Source organism: Gossypium hirsutum, chromosome A07 (assembly GCF_007990345.1).
Source record: "Gossypium hirsutum isolate 1008001.06 chromosome A07, Gossypium_hirsutum_v2.1, whole genome shotgun sequence".
Classification (NCBI taxonomy): Eukaryota; Viridiplantae; Streptophyta; class Magnoliopsida; order Malvales; family Malvaceae; genus Gossypium; species Gossypium hirsutum.
The window spans coordinates 5,740,085-5,763,396 of record NC_053430.1 but is presented as its reverse complement, the minus strand read 5'-3'; positions in this window follow the sequence as shown (position 1 = coordinate 5,763,396).

The window sequence follows — 23,312 nt, the reverse complement described above, 5'->3', positions numbered from 1 at the left end:
AGGATGGATTTATTTACAGGCTAACAGTCACATACTAATAATGTACTTTGTCTCATTGAACTTAAGGCTTGACGTTATACTAAGCATTAAGTCGAGTTTTCATCATGAGTGACTCTGATTAATGGGCTTGAGTCCCATCCCTTTTGAGGTCCTTTTTACTGCATCTCTAGCAATACTTTTTGTCAAATGATCTGCCAAATTTTCACTTGACATCACATAATTAATAGTGATCACTCCATCAGAGATTAACTGTCGGACATAACTATGTCTTAATCAAATGTGTCTAGACTTTTCATTATATACTTGGCTATGTGCCTTTGCTCGAGTAGCTTCACTAAGAATTTCTTAAGCCATAAAGGTACATCATAAAGCAAATTTCTTAACCATTCTGCTTCTTTAGATGCAGCGACTAATGCAATAAATTCTGCTACCATGGTGGAATCAGTAATACATGTTTGCCTCTTGGAACCCCAAGAAATGGCTCATCCACTAAGAATGAAAACCCATCCACTAATAGATGCATGATCTTCCAAACTTCTAATCCAACTAGCATCCTAATACCTTTCTAAAATTGGAGGATATTCTTTATAACACAATCCATAGTTAATAGTTTTCTTTAAGTACCTAAGTACTCTATTCAAAACTTGCCAATGCAAACTACTTGGATTACTTATGTACCTAACATATGCAATATCTAGTATTGTACAAGCCATTATATACATAAGACAACCAATTAGACTTGCATATTTCAATTGATTAATTTTCCTACCAGCATTAGATACTAATTTTATTTGAGGATCCATGGGTGTAGATACAAGAATAACATCTACTACACCCATATCCTTCATAGCAAAATTGTTTGACAAGAATTTCTTTGTGTTTTCTATTTGTTCCAAATCCGTGTAAAAAATGAGCATGTTATCTACATATAAGTAAATTATGACACCTTTTCCATTTTCAAATTTGCTATATATACACTTATCGGATTTATTTATTTTTATAGCCATTAGCTAAACAACATTGTCAAACTTTTGGTGCGATTATTTTGATGCTTGTTTAAGTCCATATAAAGATTTAACAAGCTTACATACCTTATGCTCTTGTCCTGGAACAACAAATCCTTTCGGTTGTTCTATATACACTTTATTTTCCAATTCACCATTTAAAAATGTAGTTTTAGCATCCATTTGGTGAACAACCAAATTATATATAGAGGTAAGTGACATTAAGAGTCTAATTGTAGCAATTCTTGCTACTGGAGTATAGGTATCAAAGTAATCAATACCTTGTTTTTGTGTAAAACCTTTGGCTACCAACATTGCTTTAAAGTTATCAATAGTTCCATCGACCTTTATTTTCTTTTTGAAGATCCATTTACAACCTATTGGTTTAGAACCCGGTGAAAGATTAACTAAGATCCAAGTTTGATTTCCCATTATTGAATCCATCTAATCATTTATTGCTTCTTTCCAAAAAGCAGAGTCTTGAGATTTCATTGCCTCTTCAAATGTAATAGGAGCAGATTTCGTATTATAACAATAAGGTATCTTATTGCATATACTTTCACCTTTTCCTTCTACAATAAACATAATGAAATCTGGTCCAAAATCTTTGACCTTTTTAATCCTCTTACTTCTTTTTTAATTATTGACAAGATACATCATTATTATCAATTTGTTCTAATGGAATCTCATTCTCATTTGAAGAATGAATCAATTGTTGTGGTTGTAATTGTCTTGATATAGAATTAAATCTATTTTCATCAAAAATAGCATCTCTTGGTTCAATAACAGTATTAATTGAAATTGAATCATTTGGTTCAATGACCATGAACCTATATGCCTTGCTGTTATGTGCATATCCTATAAATATGCATTCAATTCCTTTTTCACCTAACTTTTTACGTTTAGGTGTTGGAACTTTGACAATAACTCTACAACCCCAAACCTTCAAATAATTAAGGTTTGGTTTCCTTTTCTTCCATTGTTCATAAGAGGTTATTTTAGTTTTCTTATTAGGAACTCTATTCAATATATGACAAGCTGTTAGAACAGCTTCTCCCCAAAAACCTTGTCCAAGACATGAATATGATAACATTGAATTTACCATTTCAGTCAAGACTCTATTTTCCTTTCAGTTACACCATTTTGTTGTGGTGTTTAAGGGACTGAAACTTGATGGACAAATCCCAGTGGATTCAAAATAACTTGGATTATAGTATTCTCCACCTCTATCCGATTTTAAGCACTTGATAAATGATTCACACTGAAGTTTAACTTCAGATTTATAAACTTTAAATTTATCAAGTGCTTCATCTTTTGAATGCAATAAATATACATAAAAATATCTAGAACAATCATCAATAAAAGTAACAAAATATTTTTTTTCCACCTAATGTAGGAGTATTATGCATGTCACATAAATCACTATGTATCAAATCAAGCAATTTTGTTTTTCTTTTAACCTTTAGAAAAGAATTTCTTGTAATTTTAGTCAACATACATGTATTGCATTTTCCAATATTATTATTAAGAATAGGAATTAAATTTAACTTATACATGTTGTTGGCGCCATTTTTTGGATGAAAACGGGGTCAACTTGGGTTTTGGAAAATGAAAACAAAAATGGGAGTCGCCACCAATCCTTTTTTTTTATGAGGTGTGATTGGATTACCTCGAAAAATGGTTGTTTTTAATAAACGGTTTGATTTTATTAAAACAACGGTTTTGGTCCACGAAATTTAGAAAACGGGTTTGGGAGTCGGTTACGCACGAGGAAGGATTAGCACCCTCGATACGTCCAAAATTGGTACCTAGTTGATTACTTAATGTCTTAATGTCGAAAATTGAGAATTTAAAAGAATTTTAAAAATACGATCTTTGTATTAAAATGTTAAAAATTTTCAAGAAAAGGAGGATATTTCACGTTATTCGAGAAAAAGAATCATATTCAGTAAGTTAGAATACAATATCTCAGATTCTCGATACGCGAATGAAAAAGTTTATTTAAGAAATTTTAGCCATCTCGAATTTAAAAATGAGATCATAACCAGTAAGTTAGGATGCGACCTCCTTTTTTAAAATTCGAGATCATTTAAAACTTGATTTTGAAAAGATTCGTGTATTTAGATTCATCGAGAAAATCGAAACCCAGTAAGTTAGGGCACGATTTTCTCGAATCCAAACACGAAATGCCATTTTAAAAATTGTTACATCAAGTAAGATAAAACACAAAATCATAGTGAAAGCAAATTACATTTTTATGCATGGTAAATAATAAAAAGTTAACAAAAATAAAAAATAAACAAGCAAGAATAAAGACATTTAAGCAAATAATAACGAACATGTAGATAAATAAATAAATCAACATGAAATGATAATTATAATAATGAATAAAATGGTGATATATATATGTATGTATGTTAGAAACAAATTATACGGGGTAAAAACATAAAGTTAAATACAAAAAAGAAGTATATATATAATTATAAAATGCATGTATATACATAAATAAGGAGATAGAAATGCACTTAAAATAAAAAATAAAAATATTCATATGCACGTGTATTATATTGTAGGTATAAATATTATATAGTATATATATATAAATATATAGATATTAAATAAATAAAAAGCAGGATAGATATAAAAAATATTGAATATATAATATAATATTATTATTAGATATATATTAAAGTTTGTAAATATATAGATTCGTAATAATTTTAGACATATATATTATAGTATAAGCACATATATATAAATAATAATATAATAATAATAAATAAATAAATGAGCAAAAAGGAAAAAACATGCTTAAAAGGGACTTAAATCGAAATAAAACAAAGTTTCTGGGCCAATTTAAAAAAAGTAAAAAAAGGCGGAGGGACCTAATTGCAAGCGCGCGTAAAAAGGAGAGACCGAAAGGGTAATTAAACCCTCAATGTCAAAACGACGCCGTTCCAGGGAGGAGGGCGCAGATGGTCGAAGGACCAAATCGAAAAACAAACTAAATTAATGGGCCAATTTGCAAAAATTAAAAAAGGATTAAATTAAAAATAATTAAAACTGCGGAGGGGCTAAACGAGCAATTAGCCCCTTCGCAAAGAAAACACGCGAATCCTCCTGGTAACGGGTCGGGTCGATCCGATCCAAAGCAAAACGACGTCGTTTTGGGCGTTATGGAGCTGGGCCAAAACGGCGTCGTTTCACACGCCTATATATTCAAAAAAATTTCCAAAAAATTTCATTTTTCTCCCCCTCTTTTCAAAAAAAAGCCCAAAAATGCTCTCTCTTCCTCCCCTTTTCTCTCTGAGCGCCGGCCAAGGGTACAGCCGAGAACCACCGTACCGGCCGCCGGTCGCCGGCGCCGGCGCCGCCGTGCACGGCGGTGGGGAGACCAAAAGTTTCCCCTTTTCGCCGAATCACCTCTCATCGGTGAGTTTCCCTCTCTTTTTATTATTATTTATATTATATGTATATAAATAGATGAACAAAAAAAAGAAAAGTAAAATAAAAAATGGTAAATATGTAAAAACAAAAAGGGTCGGAAATCACCTTTGATTTTCTTGTTTCTTATTTCTGTGAAAAACGTTAAAAAAAAATCTCTACAATGGTTTTTCAATCGGTTTTGTACCGAAAAATGAAAAATCCCCTGATTCTTCTGTTTGAATGGCTTTTAAATAGCCATTTTACAATTTTTCTATTGTCTCTACTACTGTTTTGTCCTTCTTTGCGTGATTTTCTTCTTTGCAGGCAAGTGGGGTGATGGGACGGTGGCAGAAAGCAGGTGAACGACGGAGTTGGTGGCGGTGGCAGAGGGTAGGTGATGGGGGCATTGTAATTGGGTCTGCTGGTATGGGTTAGTGTTTAGGTGGGTTATTGGGTTTGTGGGTATTGGGTTCTTTTGTTAGTGGGCCGGGCAGAAATTGGGTTTGTACACATGTTCTTCAATTTCCTATAATTCAAATGACCTAATCTATAATGCCATAAACAAAAAGATTCAACCATATAAGTAGAAATAATATTTTTTATTCTTATTAATAATATTCAGTTTGAACATATTCTCATACATATACCCTTTCCCTACAAAAATTCCTTTTTTAGACAAAATAAACTTATCTGTCTCAAAAACAAGTTTAAAACCAAACTTATTTAACAAACTTCCAGACACTAAATTCTTTCTAGCTTCTGGTACATAATATACATCATTTAAGTTTAAAACCTTTCCAGAAGTGAATTGTAGTTCAACAGACCCTTTGCCTTTGATTGCTGCGGTGGAAGAATTTTCCATGTACAAGACATTGTCATTTTCACATTGTGTGAACTTTGTGAACATGCTTTTGTCTTTGCACACATGTTTGGTTGCTTCAATATCAATCCACCATGTATTATCATTTTGTGCCATATTAATTTCAGATATCATTGCAACGAGCTTTTCGTTATTATCAGCCTTAGAAGATGATTTCTTCTTTAAAATTCGACATTCATTCTTGAAATGTCCTAGCTTAACACAATGATGAAATGAGCCTTTTTGTTTCTTTTTGAACTTAGGTGCTTTATCAATCTGTTTTAACTTTCTCTTGAATGGTTTAGTAGTCTGTACTTCCTCCGTAACATGCACTTTGGCATTTTCAAAATTTAGATTTTGATATTGCTTTCGACATTTTTCTTCAATATGAAGATGATTTGCCAAAGCCTCAAGAGATATTTTCTCTTTCTTATGTTTTAGACTTCTTTTAAAGTCTTTCCAAGAAGGAGGAAGTTTGTCTATTATAGAGGATACAACAATCATTTGATCCATTTTCATATTATATTGCTTGAATTGATTCAACATCTTTTCAATATCACGGAATTATTCCATAACAAAACAACCATCAACCATTTGATAATTATTGAAATGACTGACAAGAAATTTCTTACTTCTAACATCTTCGGTCATGTATCTTGTCTCCAATTTGTCCCATAATTCTTTAGTGGTGACCTCGTTTTGGTAGGTGTCGAACAAACCATCAGATAAACCATTTAACATGTGGCCCATGCACATGTAATCAGCATTGTCCAATTTTTGTCTTTCTCGGGTTGCAGCAACAGATTCGTTTTAAGTCTCGTCAAGTCTTGGAGTATCCAAAACATAAGCAATCTTCAAAGTTGATAATAAGAAGTGCATCTTTTTCTGCCATCATCGAAAGTTGCCACCATCAAACCAATCAAGTTTGATAAAATTGGAAGCCAACTCCCTTAGTGTTCCACTTTCATGAGTTGTGGTAGTCATCATGAAAAATAACCTTAAAATTGTTAGTACAAATCTCCGGTGAGGAAAATCTCGAGCACACGAACGAAACTCGAACATAATAAGAAATAGGATAAGGCTTCAAGGTGTGTATCAAGTCATTTTCTTTAAGGTTATATTTGCCCCCACCTATCTTTGATGTGCAAACGAGTTCCAAGCAAATTAATCTCGAGAATACAATGAAGCAAATGATTATTTGCGTTTTGTACTGACAATAATAGCCCACTACACATTGAGCAATGTATGACAAGAAACTCAATTTCTATAAAGGATTTCTACAGTAATACTTTATAGAATAATCTAATAATATTAGAAAACGAAGAAAGGAAAGAAAGAATATTAGAATTTGTTGGTATGATTTCCAAATGAAATCTCATTCCTATTTATAGGAATTTTCATGTCTTTTCATAGAGACATCTTTCATCAATAGGTGTCTTTCTGAATAATAATGTCTTTAAAATAAACACATAATTATTCATTTAATTATAACTATTCAAATAATATTATTTAAACAGTTATAATTTTTTTCAAAAAATAAAATAATATAATCTATTGATTAATTACACCCATCCATTTATAGTTATTGGAACACTATAAATATTTGAAAATGTTCCAACATGTAGTACATTTAATATTTTTAATTAGATGTATTTAAATTTCGTTTTTACTCACAATTTTTTTTCATTTTAATATTGTGTTATTATTAATTAGTTTCAAACCATAAATTTCATCAATTATTGTCTAAACATAACTGTTTTGTAAAAAAATCAAAGTTTTAAACCAAAATTGTCAATTTAATAGTGTTTTCTTTAAACCTGGAAAAAAAACGTAATTGTCATTAAAAGGCTAAATGGAGTTTTAAATGTAGTTGTATTATAGGGATCAAATTAAATTAGTCTCGTTATTATTAAATGAATCAATTTAGTCCTACAATTTATAAGAATCAAATAAGGTCAAATTAGAATAGAATTAACATTTATTGTATAAAAAAATTCATTTACTATTTAACAAAGTTAATAATTAAAAAAATTTGTTCTATAAATGAAATATTTTGTTTGGAATTGAACTGTAATTGAAAAAAATATTTTACAAAATCTTTTTTACTTGGTTAATGTCAACTCTATTACAATTTAGACTTCTTTTTTTTTGGTAAGAGAAAATGAATTGCATCAACTACAAAAACCACCCATTGTCTTTTTCTTCTTGTAACAAAACACTTAATTCATTTGGAGCCTTATTGAGGATTTGAAGGCTTGTTTTCCAACTCAAGCTAAGTTTAGCAAAACGATCCGCAGCCAAAATTTGAGACCTTAGAATGTGTTTAATCTTCCAATTTCCTTCTGCCTTTAAGATGCGCTAAGTCCTATGAAGTACTGCAATCCTAGAATCTTCTAAACTCAAGTCCATCAAGTTCTGGGCAACTTCAAGATTATCGGTTTGAATAATAGCTCGTCTGTAGCCTTTGTTAAGCAAGATAAGAACTCCATCAAGAATACTCCAAACTTCAGCCTCAAACAGAGACCAGACTCTTAAAAAGCGAGTATATCCTAGAATCCAATTTACGTCTTGATATCACCCCTAGTAACAGCGTACCTTGAACCTCTGTCTACGGCCCCATCAATGGATAAAAAGATTCATGTATTATCTGAATTGTTAACATAAATCGAAATAGGATCATTCCTTCTGCTACCGCAAATATTTGATTCATATTGACGAGCTCAGCAGCTGGAGACTTTGATCACTTCAGTAGCTGTCCAGGAGATATTCTGAAAAATAAAAAGATTTATATTCTTCCATAAGTGCCAAACAATTAATCCAAATAAAGACGACCAAATGAGGCCGCTATCCTACATTCTTTCATGACAACAAGTGTTAAGTAACAACCAATTTGAAAAAGAGGTAGAGAAGAACCTTTGTTTAATATGTTGTGGAAGAGCAAGTAACCACACATCCTTCGCGAAAAGGCAGTCATGAAGAACATGAGCCAAGTCCTTAAACTCGTAGCCACACAAGGAACAAGAACTATTGTGTCCCATTCCTCTTCTTACACGTTCTGCATTAGTAATGAGTCTATTCTTGAAAACCAACCAAAGAAAGACCCTTGCCCTTTGTGGTCCTAAATGCTTCCAAATAAGCTTCCAATGCTCATCTTTAGAATTCCATGTATCTTCTTTTAAAGTCCAATAAGCACTACGAACAGAGAAGTTTTCGGAAGAAGACCGAGTCCAGATCACCCTATCCTGATCTGAGTCTGGGTGTAGAGGAGGGATACTTGTAATCCTAGAAATAACGTCTTCCAAAATCTAGACACAGAATAAATCCAAATTCCAACTTCCATTTGAGTTGACAAACTCCTTAACACAACAGTCCAAGTCCAGGTTAGAAAAATATGAATTTTTTTAGATTAAAGAACCCATACTTAGAATCCAAGGATCTTTCCAACAGCGAATAGAAGCACCATCTCCAATGGACCAAATTAAATTCTCCTGGTGAGTAGGCCATATTTTAGAAAGGGACCTCCATAAGTGTGAACATTGGTTCCTGCTAATAAAGTCTGGAAGATAATCTTTCCATCCATACTTAAACCAAAGAACACGCACCTAGAGCGCATTACTTTTAGAAGCAAGGCTAAACCCAATCTTCATTAAAAAAGAAGAATTCTGATAACTCAAATGCCAAAAACCCAGGCTGCCCTGAGCCCGTGGCTGACAGATTGAATCCCATCCCACTAAGGATATTTTAGTGTGTCCTTCTGTGCTTCCTCAAATAAATTTTCTAACCAATTTCTCAATATTAAAGCAGACACCTTTCGGGATCATCAAAGATTGTAACGCCCCTAACCCGAATCCGTCACCGGAATAGAGTTATGGAGCATTACCGGAGTTACCGATTCATTTATCAGATTTTTCATTAATCCGATATCTTTTCTTTTCCACGTTCAAGTCTCGTATTCAAGTCATCCGGATCTTTATAAAGAAATTTGATCGTCGTTTTCATTTATTTCATGTTATAATACATTCAACTAATGCTCTAAACAAAATTATCATTTTACCTCTAAACTTTTAATTAATGACGATTTCATCCTTAGGTTAAAATAAAATAAAATTATTGCAATTTAATCCTTATTTCCAGCCGTTATTCTCACACAAATTGATAACAACCTATGAATTCTATAAAATGTCAGAATTTTCCATAATTTCAACACTTTTTAATTTAATCCTTAAAACATGTTTTTCCCTGATCTTGAGCTAAATTAATAATTTCATTCAATTTTGTAATTTAAATAATAAAATAATCCATTTCATGTAAATTGGTCATTTCTAACATTTTTTACAAAATTGCCCATAAAATTTTACTTTTATTCAATTTAGTCCATGAGCCTAAAACATACAAATTAGCCATGCTAGCTGAATATTCATACATATTTTCCTCCTCCTCTCCATTCCACATCCTTAATTTATATAACATGCAACAAGTAACATTATCAATAATTTCACTATTTACTTATGTATATTCAAAACTGTCCATTTGCGTCATAGTCACTAAATTATTTATATCTTAAGCTACAGAACTCGAAATTAAGATCTGCTAATTTTCCCTAAAACTAGACTTACTTATCTTATTACCATAAAATTTTCAAAATTTTTGGTTTAGCCAATAAGTACAGTTTATTCTTTAAAGTTGCCCCTATTCTGCTGTCTGACAGTTCCGACCATTCTTCACTAAGAATTAATCATCTCATCGTACGAGATTCGAATGATGTTCCTGCTTATTTCTATTGAAAATAGACTCTTTAAGGATTTTAAACATATAAATTTAATCCCTTAATTTTTTTATCCAATTTTTGATGATTTTCCAAAGTCAGAACAGGGGAACCCGAAATCATTCTGACATTGTCTCACAAAACTTATTATATCTCATGATTTGCAATTCCATTGCTTACACCGTTTCTTTTATAAGAAACTAGACTCAATAAGCTTTAATTTCATATTTTATTCATCCTCTAATTAGATTTCTAAAATTTTTGGAGATTTTTCAAAGTTAGACTATTGCTGCTGTCCAAAACTGTTTTAGTGCAAAATGTTGATTTTCATTTTGCCCCAAATTTCACAGTTCATACAATTCAGTCCTTACTTAATTAACCCCTCAATTAAACTAATTTTCTCAATTAATACTTTTCCTAGACATTATAAGTTATTTCATAACTATTGAAATTTAGAATTTCCACATAAAACTCTAACTTCAAACTCTTTTACAATTTAGGTCCCAAACATTCACTTTCTATTCAATTCTTTCAATAAAATTAGCATATAAACAATTTAAAGCTCTAATTCTATATCAAATCATCATATACTTCCAGCACATATTCATAGAAACTTTCAATTTCTTTCATAGAATCAAGAACTAATGAATTCAACAAATGGACCTAGTTGTAAAAGTCACAAAAACACAAAAATTTCAAGAAATAATCAAGAATTGAACTTACTTGCAGTAAAAATATGAAAAAACAGCTTAAGGGAACTCTTCCATGGTATTTTTTCTGATGAGAATGCAGAAAAATAAAGAGAAATCTAGATAATTCCACTTTAGTCCTAGCTTTATTAAGTAAATTTTGCAATTTTCCAATTTTGCCCTTAGTTTCTTGGTGATTTCATGCTCTTTCGGTCCAGCCCAAATAGACCTTGGGTCTATTTTCCTTTTAAACCCTCTTTCTTTTATCACTTAAGCTATTTAATAATTTTCCACAATTTTGCATTTGATACAATTTAGTCCTTTTTGTTCAATTAGCTATCAGTACTTTAAAATTTCTTGACGAAACTTTAATACTAACTTATTAACACTCCATAAATATTTATAAAAATATTTATGGCTCGATTTAAAATTCTCGAGGTCTCGATACCTCGTTTTCAATTCTAATTATTTTAATATATATATTTTGTACATTTCACAATTTCAAAATTTTTCCTAACTTCACATTTAACTTATACTCACTAAATTAGTAATATTTCCTACTCATTTTTCAAATTTAGTGATCTCGAATCATTGTTCCGACACCACTGAAAATTAGGCTGTTACAAAAGTAATCCTCCCTGCGATAGATAAGTTCATCGCATCCCAATTCTGCAATTTTCGCCTTACCTTCTCCATAATAAAGCTCAACGTACTACTAGTAATCCTTTCATGAAAGAGAGGTACTCCTAAATAAGTGCCAAGATTTTGAACTTCCTGAAATCTGAACATTTGAGAAATTTGATTACGGACACCTCTTTCAGTAGACTTGGAAAAATAAATATTGCTCTTCTTACCATTTATTCTATGCTCCGAACTAGTACAAAATTGTTTAAGAATAGAATCTAACAATCTAGCTTGTTCCATTTGCATTTTGCAAAAGATCACCAAGTTGTCAGCAAAAAATAAATGCGAGATCTCTGGACCGAAGCAGGACAACCGAATTGATTTCTACATGCCATTGTCCCTATTAGCCCGAATGCTATGACCCAAGCCCTCCATGCAAAGAACAAAGAGATAAGTTAATAAAGGGCATCCTTGGCGAATTCCTCTAACCGGTTTGAACTTCCGAGTAGGCACTCCATTCCAAAGAATTTGCATAGAAGAGTATGTTATGGCTAACATGATAACTCTTCTTAAAAAAAATAGAAATCCCCACTGCAATAAAAGTATCATGAATATAATCCCAACTCACTCTGTCGTAAGCTTTCTCCAGGTCCAACTTAATGGCCATCCAATTTCTCCCCACCCGTTTGCTACGCATAGAATGAATGACTTCTTGTGCGAGAATAATATTGCCTGAAATATTCCAGCCCGCTATAAAACCAACTTGTTCTTGATATATCAGCTTAGGAAAAATCACCTTAAAACGGTTAGCTATCACTTTCATCACCAATTTATAAAGGACAGAACACAAGTTGATAGGCCGAAACTGGCTGAAATCTTCTGGGCTTTCTTTTTTAGGAATAAGAACAAGCAAAGTGTTATTTAACTCCTACCCAATTGGATGCCCAACAAAGACACCTTTAACCCATATACACACATCTTCCCCAAGGGTATCCCACTGACTTTGGAAAAAATGAGCATGAAACCCATCGCTACTAGGAGCTTTCAAAGGCACCATGTCAAATAACGTTTTTTTTATTTTCTCATTCATAACTGCCTCTTCTAAAAAATTAATCTCTGTAGAAGTGAGGCTAGGAAACTCAAAATTAGAACTACTACTCAAGATAGGAGAGGTCTCACCATAAAGCAATTCAAAAAATTCAACAACCTTTGATTGTAAAATATCTTGGTCGAAACACCAATCCCCACTATCAAGACGAAGAGTAGTAATATGATTGAATTTCCTTCTCCTGATTGAACGACTGTGATAAAACTTTGTGTTACGATCCCCCAATTGAAGCCAGTCGCAGTGAGCAATTTACTTCCAAAGCAAATCTTCATGTCCCAGCACATTTTCCAACTCATCTTGAATATCCATCTCTTTTTTAGCTAAATGACTAGAGGGAAAGTGCTCAAAGGCCTTTTGAGTGTTGCTCAGAGCTCTCTTGAGAAGCCGCTTGCGAGTACCAAAAAAACCATACACATTCCTGTTCTAAATTTTAATAGAGGAAGTAAACTTACTCAAAGAATCAGCCATATTACTTGAAAAGTTCCACTTTTGGGAAAAGTGATATGTAGCGTCCACCCTGTAAGGAATCTGAAAGGTCTTCCAATAGCCACATCAAAATTAGGTTTAGTAGACAATAAGAGAGGTCGATTATCAAACTTAATGCTAGTGAGATGATGAACTAAGTACTGTGGGAATGATGACATCCATTCATCATTAGCTAATGCTCGATCCAATCTGACAAAAGTATCCCCTCGTTGCCAAGTGAATGGGGGTTCACAAAACCTTATGTCCTACAAATCACAAGAGTCAAAAAAATTTCCAAAAAAATCACATTACTTACCAATAGTATAAGGACTCTTCTTATCCTCAGGAGACAATATGGCATTGAAGTCTCCCATAATTAGCCAATGAATATATTGAGTTGGGGAGAAAGCTTTTAACCTTTCCCAAATAAGTTTTCGTCTTGATCTGTTTGGGCTTGCATACACAAAAGATATGAGAAAGGATTTATTAGGAATAAAGTTATCAACACATAGAGAAATAAATTGCGGATGATTTCTAATAATATGAATTCTAATTGAATCCTTTTAAAGAAAGCAAATACCATCTGAAAAACCAACAGAATCCATCCGATGAAAAAAATTAAAACCTAACTGCTAAATAATAAGATTAGCGTTTTTACCGCTCACTCTAGGTTCAACCAAACAAACAACATCTGGATTATACTTGACTTTATACTCCCGAAAGGCCCGAATGAAATTCCTGCTCACACACCCTTGACAATTCCATGAGAAAATTTTAAGGTTTAAATCTATTAAATAATGAAAATAAAAAAAACAGATAAGACCCAAAAACAACTTAAAAAAAAAACAACATAAGCAAAACAAAGAACCTCTTATTGTTTGGGGTTACTAACACCCCCAAGGTTATTATCAGTTCTGGTGGAAACCCCAGAATCTAAGTTTTCTTTCAAAAATGCTGTAATATTTTCGGCAAGCTGCTCTATGGACTTTTTTAACGATACCTTTCGAGAGCCGGAGTTCTTGAAACGAGTGTTGCTGCCGTGAAGGTGTTTGCTATGTTTGTTGATGTTGTAATTCTTTTCATTTTGCTTTTTTTCCCCAAGTCAGTAACCCCCTCCTGAGGCAATGCTAAGGGACTGTTTGTGGGAGAAACACTTTTTCGGCTAGTTACACTTTTGTTCTCTAAGAATGTTACCGCCGAATGTCTATGGAGTCTAGATGACCCACAGCAATTGTCACCGCTTTGGGTTCATTTCCTTTCGAAATCACAATAGGGAGGAGAGGATTTGAGGACTCGCCTGGTTCTTTATGGGAATTTCTGTCGATGGAAGTGCTAGAAGCAACTTCCGCTGCAAGGGTTCGACTGTAGATTCCAGTAGCAGCAAGGCTTGGCTGGACCACTCCTTCCAGGCTGGTCTGCTCTATCTGCTCATAGGTCATTAAATCAAGCAGGTCCAAGCCCGTGTTGGATTCATTTGAAAATTGTAAGTAATTGCTTTGGACCGGACTCGGTCTCAGTACTGGCCTATTATTATTATTTTTATTAAACAACCAAAAACCAATACTTGAACCCACCCCAATGATTTTGCCTGAGTTAAACTTGGTTCCTATTGATTTAGACTGACCGTTGGGATTAACCCCAGATTTATGACCATGCTGTTTCCCATTAATGATTTTTTTCCCTTTTAAGCTCCGAATAGCAATAAAATCTCCATCAGAAATTTCTTTATTGAAATTCCTATTATTTTTCCCATTAATACGGGAAACTTCCTTATCTTTCCCATGAAATCCAGTAGCCTTCTGACTGTTATCCCTTGCTCTCTGCCTTAATTTCTTTTCCACAATCATCCACGGCCCGTAACTCTCGTCTTTCTTATTTGATTCTTCCCTGACCGAATTTGAATTTTTCGAAATCATCTCCAGCGACTTATTGTCCTTCTCAATCGATGGCTCAACATTTCTAAAGGGACAAATATTATATACATGACCATATCTCTCACAATGGAAGCAAATGGTAGATAGGGATTCGTATTCCACCTTCTGCGTTCAACCATTGATCAGAATTTGAGAAACCAATGGTTTATCCAAATTGACGTAAATCGTCATTCCGGCAAAGTGACCCTGTGCCCTACTATCTGTATTCATGTCTCATTTGACCACTTTTTCGACCAATTCCCCAATTTCTGTGATGATTTTGTTATTATATAAATAACTACGGAAAGCAAGGAATCTGATCCACGCCATGACAACACCTAGGTAGGCCTGGGCAGGGTCGAAAGCCATCGTCCAAGGCTGAACAGTCAAGTACTGACCAAAAATGATCGATGGCCCTTCAGAAAGTGCCTTTTCGCAATCTTGTTTGTTCTGAAATTTGACTAAGAAATAGCCATTCTCGATGTCCATCATGTGTATAGGTGTTGAAGGTTTCCACATACTGTAAATTTTATTTTGCAACACCGAAAAACCTATGTTACAACCAAATAATTTTAAGATCACAGTGTTTTCCATACCCTGAAAGAGAATTTGATGGATCCTGACAGAAAAGGTAATAGAAGGCACTCCATTCACCAAAGTCTTCTTAATGTCGCCTTCCAAAAAATCAATGTCTTCCTTCTCTTCCAGTCTTTTAGAAGCATCCTCTACCACAGGGCCAATGAGCATATCTTTCCAAGAGATGGGATGAGCAGATGAGTCCACCTTCATGTCATCATTTGATTCACCATCCTTGTCTCTGAATCTAACCTTTTTAGGGATCAACTCTTCCACAATGGATTTGTTAGAACCAAAATTTTCAGAGAGAGAAATCTCCATTCTCCCTATATTACCCGTCAAAACTTTTATTTGACAACTAAGGGGAGGAGAAAAATCTTGGTTCTATCGTTGTTGTGCTAATTTAGACTTATTTAATTCTTTTAATAGTATAGGGACTAAATTGATCCAATTTAGACTTATTTAATTCTTTTAATAGTATAGGGACTAAATTGATCCATTTAATAATAGAGGGACCAATTTGATTTTTGATCTCTATAGTACGTACAGGGACCTTTCAAATACTTTAACCTCATTAAAAGTTCTATAGTATAAGTAAATCGCGCAATGTTATTTGCTAATAAATTTATTTAATTATATTTTTATTTTATGTATGCATAAATGTTTTAGGGATAGTAACTAAGATTGTGGATTAAGATAATATTTGAATTTAGATTTTAAAATTATTATCCACTATGGGTGCAAATAGATATTCCTAATATCTGAATCTACTAGTTATAAAAATGCTTATTGTTTTGAATTTATATATATGAAAAGAAGTTTAACATATTTGAATTAATATTTTTTGCAGATTTGGATATCCAAAAATAAAAAATAAAAAATTTGAAATTATCATTTTCTTTTTGGATTCAGATATCTAATGAATAATAGATTTTAATTTGGATGGTAATACTCATATAATTTTTGGATAGTAAATATATTCATATATTTAGACAATTTTATACATTTTGAATCAAATAGTTCAAAATCCGCAAATATTTGACCTACCATGTCATTTCTACGATAGTCTATCAAATATAAATTGATTAGATCTTTTCATACTTTTAAATATTTTTATTAGTTGAGTTGATATGCAGTTTAATTAATTTGTCAAATTCAGATTGAAGTTTTAAGTTAGTGGATTTATCAAAATTTTAGTTATGATTGTGAAATGTGCCAACTTTTATTAGATTCATTCACTTTTTTTTGGATTTTTTTATATTCGATAATCATAATAGACCCAAATTAAATTTAAAATCAAATTAGGTTAAACTCTTAAACAAAGAGCAAAACTCCAAAATTAATTTTCTTCATTTATTTAACTCGACCTTGAAATCTCGTATAAAAGATATCAAACTTTTAATCATTCACGGAAAAGTATTTTTACAGGTAATTAGTTATCCAGTTATGAATTATGATTGTTGAGAGCGGAAGGAAAGGCATAATTACAGGTATATAGATTGAAGTAGAGATTGGAAAAACCCTTTAGTAGTGGAAGTAATTGGACAAGGACCTAGCTTAATTTCAACATGTCTAGAATCTAGGGTATATAGGTGGTTCCACAACTAGAATATTTTCCAATTTACTGGGCCATTCACCCACGAAAATTCATGTTTAATATTAGGATAAAGAGCCCCCATTTTCAATGGAGCACACCAAATCTATAAGCTCAACTTGTAAACTTCACCTTCAATTGGCTCAACTCGTGTGGGACTGTCTGCCTAAAATGCTATGATAGGGATAGCAGTAGGGTGGAATAAAAGGGGTACTCAGATGTATTAGGAATGATTTTTGAAAGTTTTTATCATGATAGGTTATAATAATAGTGATAGATCCAAGATTATGAGGAGGAAGATAGTCCACATGAGATTTGGCTTTTTGTGTATCATTGATAAAATGAGTTTTTTGAGATTATTGATAGTTTTCTGAATTTTTCTTAGTTGAAATTATTTTACAGATATGACAGTTGTGCTTTAACTTGTAGGGATTTGTTTATTGTTTGTACAATATGCTATGTCTTTGTATTATTATTGTTCATTATTTTTATCAATAATAATATTTTCTTTTAAAAAAACATACTAATGTTAAGAAAAATAAATAAATTAATTTATTAAGATTTTCCGTCCTTATTTTTACATAATTATTTTATAAAAAAAAACCATCTTACAAAATCATTGTAATCAACTATTTCGTTTCCCTTTTCACTTAATGGCAAAGATGGTTAAGATTATTTTTCTTTTCCAGTGTCCTTTCATTAATCTTCTTCTCTTTTCTTTTCCTTTTTTTAATACTATAAATTAGAATATAGTGTACGAAAACCCTTTTCTAAATATTAAAATATATTTTTTTCTTTTTGTATAACTCACTCATGTAGACGTAAATCATTCCTATGCACATGCCACAAGCCGATAATCTCTAAAAGTGAAGTTAGAAATTTTTTTGATAGGTTGGATTCTAGTTGTACATTTTTAAGAGAATTACCAAAATTAAAAAATTTTATTCTGGAAGTTGAGGCCTTTGCTAGCTCTCTGCGTTGCCCCTGGTAATTCCTATGACTTGAACCCATAATGTGGGTTGTGAGATGAACACCTTTGACCTATAGAACGTGTATGGGTAAAAGTATCATGGAGGCTCATGTATCAGAAATTAAATTGCATTTGCCTCCTCTATTAAAAATGAAAAAATTAGTCATTTTGCATAACATCAAAAAATAAATTGATCATTTCTATTATAAATTTCATCTACTTATACCGTTAAAAATTAGTGTGGCTGGTGAAATAATTAAATAGTGACATGTAGTGTGCAACATGTACCTCATACTAACATACAATAGCTAGTTTTTAACAATAAAAATTGATAAATTTTTTAACAGAGTGCCTAATCTACTCTTTGATTTAATGCAAATAGATAATTTACTCAATTTTAAAGCAAAAAAAAATACAATCCTACTCTTATTATAAAAGTATCTACTATTTTTTTACCAATAATTACAATATTCAAAATTGAAATGAGTTAGAAACCTTGCAGATTCGAAAATTTCGGCCACCCCAATGCTCGGACCACCTCACATGCAATGCGATGCGACACCCCTCCATTTCCCCAATCCAAGTTGCCTCATAAAATTGGACCCAATTTCCCATTACTTCAACGCTGAAACTTGAGTACCCCTTTTGGCCCAACTTTCAACTATATTTAATTTATTTATATACAATAATGTCAATTCTCAATAGTGAATGGTGCAGTGAAGGAATTGACCCATCACTAAAACAGTCCCATAATAATTTATATACATATATTTGGTTGGATTTGCTAACGATTTAGAAGGCTGAAAACACTTGCAAGATGTTTTCATCCAAATTTGGCTATCTTTTGATGATTTATGATACCACTTAGCTCCCCCACCCTTCCCTACTCAGACGTGGAGAGCAAATTTCAGTGAGTGTGTGACGCTGTGAACGTTATCTACAAATAGAAAATAATATCTTTAAAAGATCATGTAGTGTTAGGCAGTAATTTTTACATAAATATAGTGTTGATGTGATTTATATATGTTTACAATTTACATGATTATATAGTGTTGGACAATATTTACACTAACGAGAGTGGTTCCATGGAGGGAAAAATAATACTAGATGGTGTAGGATTTAGATCTTCATGACGCTTCTTATGTGTAAGGTTAATACAATAAATGAAAGAAATGGAGTAAAGCAAAGGGATATAGGTAAAAGTATTATAAAGTTGTTTATATCAGATGCCGGCTTTCAATTTGTTTTCTCTACTCAAAAAATGGATAAATTAATACATGTACGTTAGATCAAAGAGCAAATTGATCGTTCTATAAAAAAATTCATCCAGTTCTACTGTAAAAACTGGTCCTTGTACATCAATATAAGGTATATATGGCATAACTTTTTTGTTATTCCATCAACCATGCCAATTTTTAATAGAAAGGAACAATTTATCATTTGATTTAACGTATAGTGACTAATTTATCTATTTTTTGAATAATAAGTATAAACAATTCTCACTTAATATCATTAAGTACAACTCACACACCCATATGCCTATACACTTACGCTATCACACATGTTAAACTTACACACATCATTCCAAAAACTTGGGGAAGGAATAAACACCCTTGACTAATTGGTTTTATGTTGAGGTTCACTGTCGATCAATCTCAAAAGAGATTGTTTATATAGATGGAATTGGATGATCTTATTGGTTTCATGACTTAATCTATTGTTGGTGATCAGTTGTGTTGATGGGCCTACCAAGACCAAAATATTTAAGGTCTAATCTAATTATGGTTCCCCTCCCTGTATAATGCAAATTAGAATTTAATATTTTTAATTTACGTAATTTAGTGTCTCAATTTTTACAATATTAAATGTAGATTTAAATTGACAAGACTGTTGGTTATTTTACATTAAAAGTGATGGTTTTAAACCAACCTTAATGACAATTCTAATATTTAGAGTTACTTTACTCTATTTTTCTAAGGGTTATAAGAGTAATTTCAAGATCTTAGGCAATAATAGTAACTATAAAGAGGAGGCAATAGCAAAAATCTCAGTACCAAAAATTTTAAAGACAAATCCCAAAATACCAAACTAACAAAATGAGCCAACAAAGGAAACATTTGCAACACATACTAACTGCAATTAGATAGTCAAAGATAAATGATACTTATAAAAAAAAATGTAAATTTTGGATTATTAGCATCAACTATCAAAAGCATTCTTTGAGTTCCTTCATATGCAGGTGATTCAATGTTATGCACTATAATGACATTTTTTTTGGAAGTTTTATTAGTTTTATTTTCATTAATTGAAGCGTTTCTTTTCCGAAAATCCTTTGAGGCTCTCGATGAAAGAGAAAGACAAAAACTCAAAACGAGACAATGCTTACTATTGTTGAGGGTTTCACCGACTACTCGACAGACAATACTTAATTTTTTATTTTTATTTTTGAAAAAACTGACTTCCTAAAAAAAAAAAAGTATGCCAGGTGATATTTACTCGAACTTCCCAAAGCGTGAACATTACTAGCATCTGTACCAACAATAAGCTCAATCTACTTTCTTTAAACTTATTTCAACTTTCAATTACAATCAAAATCGAGATTACACAATCAATTGAACAAATCGAGGGATGAAAACAAAGGGCAAGCAATAGCATTGACTCTTCCTCGATCAAATGGGATAATTGGTGGAAACAAGTTAAAAGGCAGACAGTGGAAACATACTTAGCATCAACCCATGCATTGTTTTCTCAATCAATTTGAATAATGCCACTAATATCATTGGCATGACCATAGTAAAACTACAAAAAGGCTAGTCATATGAACTAATTTAGGTTTTTCTAATAAATACTTTAAAAACACTTTTTATAATTTTTAAGTTTCTTTTGAGAATTTTAATATTTTACTACTTTTTAAAATTTTATAATTTTACATGCTTAAAAATTTCTTATATGTGTTACTATCACGTCAACAATCGTTTACAAGTGAATTACCAAGTCGACATGATAATAATTGAGCTAGGTGCTATTAACAACCATGACAACAAATTTTTTTATAAAAGAAAAGGTTATCTATCTATCTATAATATTGTTTAAGCATTTTATTAAGTTGGTATCACTCTTAATCGAGTTACCAACATAATTATAAAATTATAGAAATACCCCTTTTTAAACAAATTATAATTAATATTTTATAGTGACACTTTTGATTTTTTATACTTTTACATCACCTTTAAACAAAACAATTACAAATTACAAATCTAAGGATCGAACACTTGTTCAATAGTATTAAATATAAAATTAATTCTATCTATCTTCATAATTAAAAAAATTTAATAAAATATTTTCTTTCACCCACATCATGGGTGTGAAAAAATCTAGTGTTAATTAAAAAGTTTATAATAAAAAAGGGGTAAAAGTATCCTAGAGACCCTTGTACTAAGAGTCAGATTGTATTTTGCCCATTTTACTCAAAAAACGGGCAAATTAGTCCCTGTATGTTAGATAAAAGAGAAAACTGGTCATTCTATTAAAAATTTCATCAATTTCTATTGTTATAGATTGGACGCCAGCATGAGGTATAAGTGACATGCTACGTGTCACTGTCTGGTTATTCTGTCAACCATACTGGTTTTCAACAATACAAATAGATGAATTTTAAACAAAAAGACCAGTTTGCTCTTCAATCTAATATACAATGACTAGTTTGTCTATTTTTTACTAGGTGAGGCAAAATGTAAATAGACTTCTAATACAGGGGCTTTTATGGTACTTTTACTAAAAAAAATTGTATCATATTTTTTTGAGTAAACTACCAAAATAGTTACTTTTGTTTCCCTCGGGTTATATTTTAGTCACTTATATTTGAAATGTTACGTTTTAGTCACTTATGTTAACGTGTTGTAACATTTTAGGCATTGAGCCATTAATTGCTGTTAACGATGTAACAGTAAGCTAATAATGCACGTTAAATCATCATTTCGAACAAAAAATTTAGGTTAAATTGTACAATTGGTCCGTATATTTTTTTTTCGTTTTGAGCAATTTAATTTTTTTTCTTTTATGTTAAAAGAGATAGAGAATGGAGGAAATTTGAGGAAGAAGCATAAAAGAATGGAAAATGAAGGAAAAAAAGGAAAAGTTGAAAGAACATAAAAGAAAAAAAACTGCTCAAAACGAATAAATATGGGGACCAATTGTATAATTTAACTTGAAATTTTTGTTTGAAATGATGATTTAACGTGCCACATTAGCTTACCATTACACCGTTAACGGAAATTTACGGCTGAATGACTAAAATGTTACAACACGTTAACGTTAGTGGTTAAAACGTAACATTTCAAACATAAGTGACTAAAATGTAACCTAAGAGAAACAAAAGTGACTATTTTAATAGTTTATCCTATTTTTTAATAAACTCAGGCCGTTGTTCTGGCCCAAAAGTTTTCATTGGGCTTATTAAATAAACAAAACCCACTCTCCAATGGCATAAAAGAAAATCATAAATTTCATTTTCTTGATGTATCCCCAAATAATAATAAAAATAAGAGAAACAGATTGGATAATGCTTTGTTTTTGTTATTTTATTTTCTTATCCTAGACGGAAAATCATAGGATTAAATTGAACAAAGTTACAAAAATGGAAGTCATTTTCCGGGAAAATAAAAATATCCAAAAATGAAAAAGCAGGTAAAATTATTACTTATTATTCCATTTACTTGGCAGCATTAGCGCCCTTCAAAAGATCTTCGCCATTCACGTTTGCATCATTATTTAATGCTTCCGCTTTGTCTTTGTCAATCTAAGCCCCACTCACTCACCTCCTCTGTTCCACAATCAAATTGGGATGGTTTAATTTTGACCCCAGTCCCTGTCGTTTCTCAAATTTTAAAATTTGTCTCTCTGCTTTTAATTTCAAAAATTTTATTTAACTTAGAATATGTCACATTGAGTGACCAGGTTCAAATCTCATTCTATGTAAGTCATGTGTAAATTTTCTTTAAATTTTATTCTAATTTTGAATTTCATTAGTCCTGTCTAAATTTATTTTAGTTAAAGTCTAGATATATTCCAATTTTTAGTGCAACTATGTTTGTAATGATTAATTCTAATTTTTTTTGTAACCTAATAAAAAAATATTCGACATTTTTATTTATACTATTATTTAATAATTCTTCAAATGCTTTCTTTTTCAAACTACCACTGAGAGTAATCTTTTTAGAACAACTTTTTAAGTATGAATTTACATGAGACCCACATAATAATCACCATTTATGATGCTGTTGTGTTTCATATGAAGTGATTGATAACAAGTCCAATAGT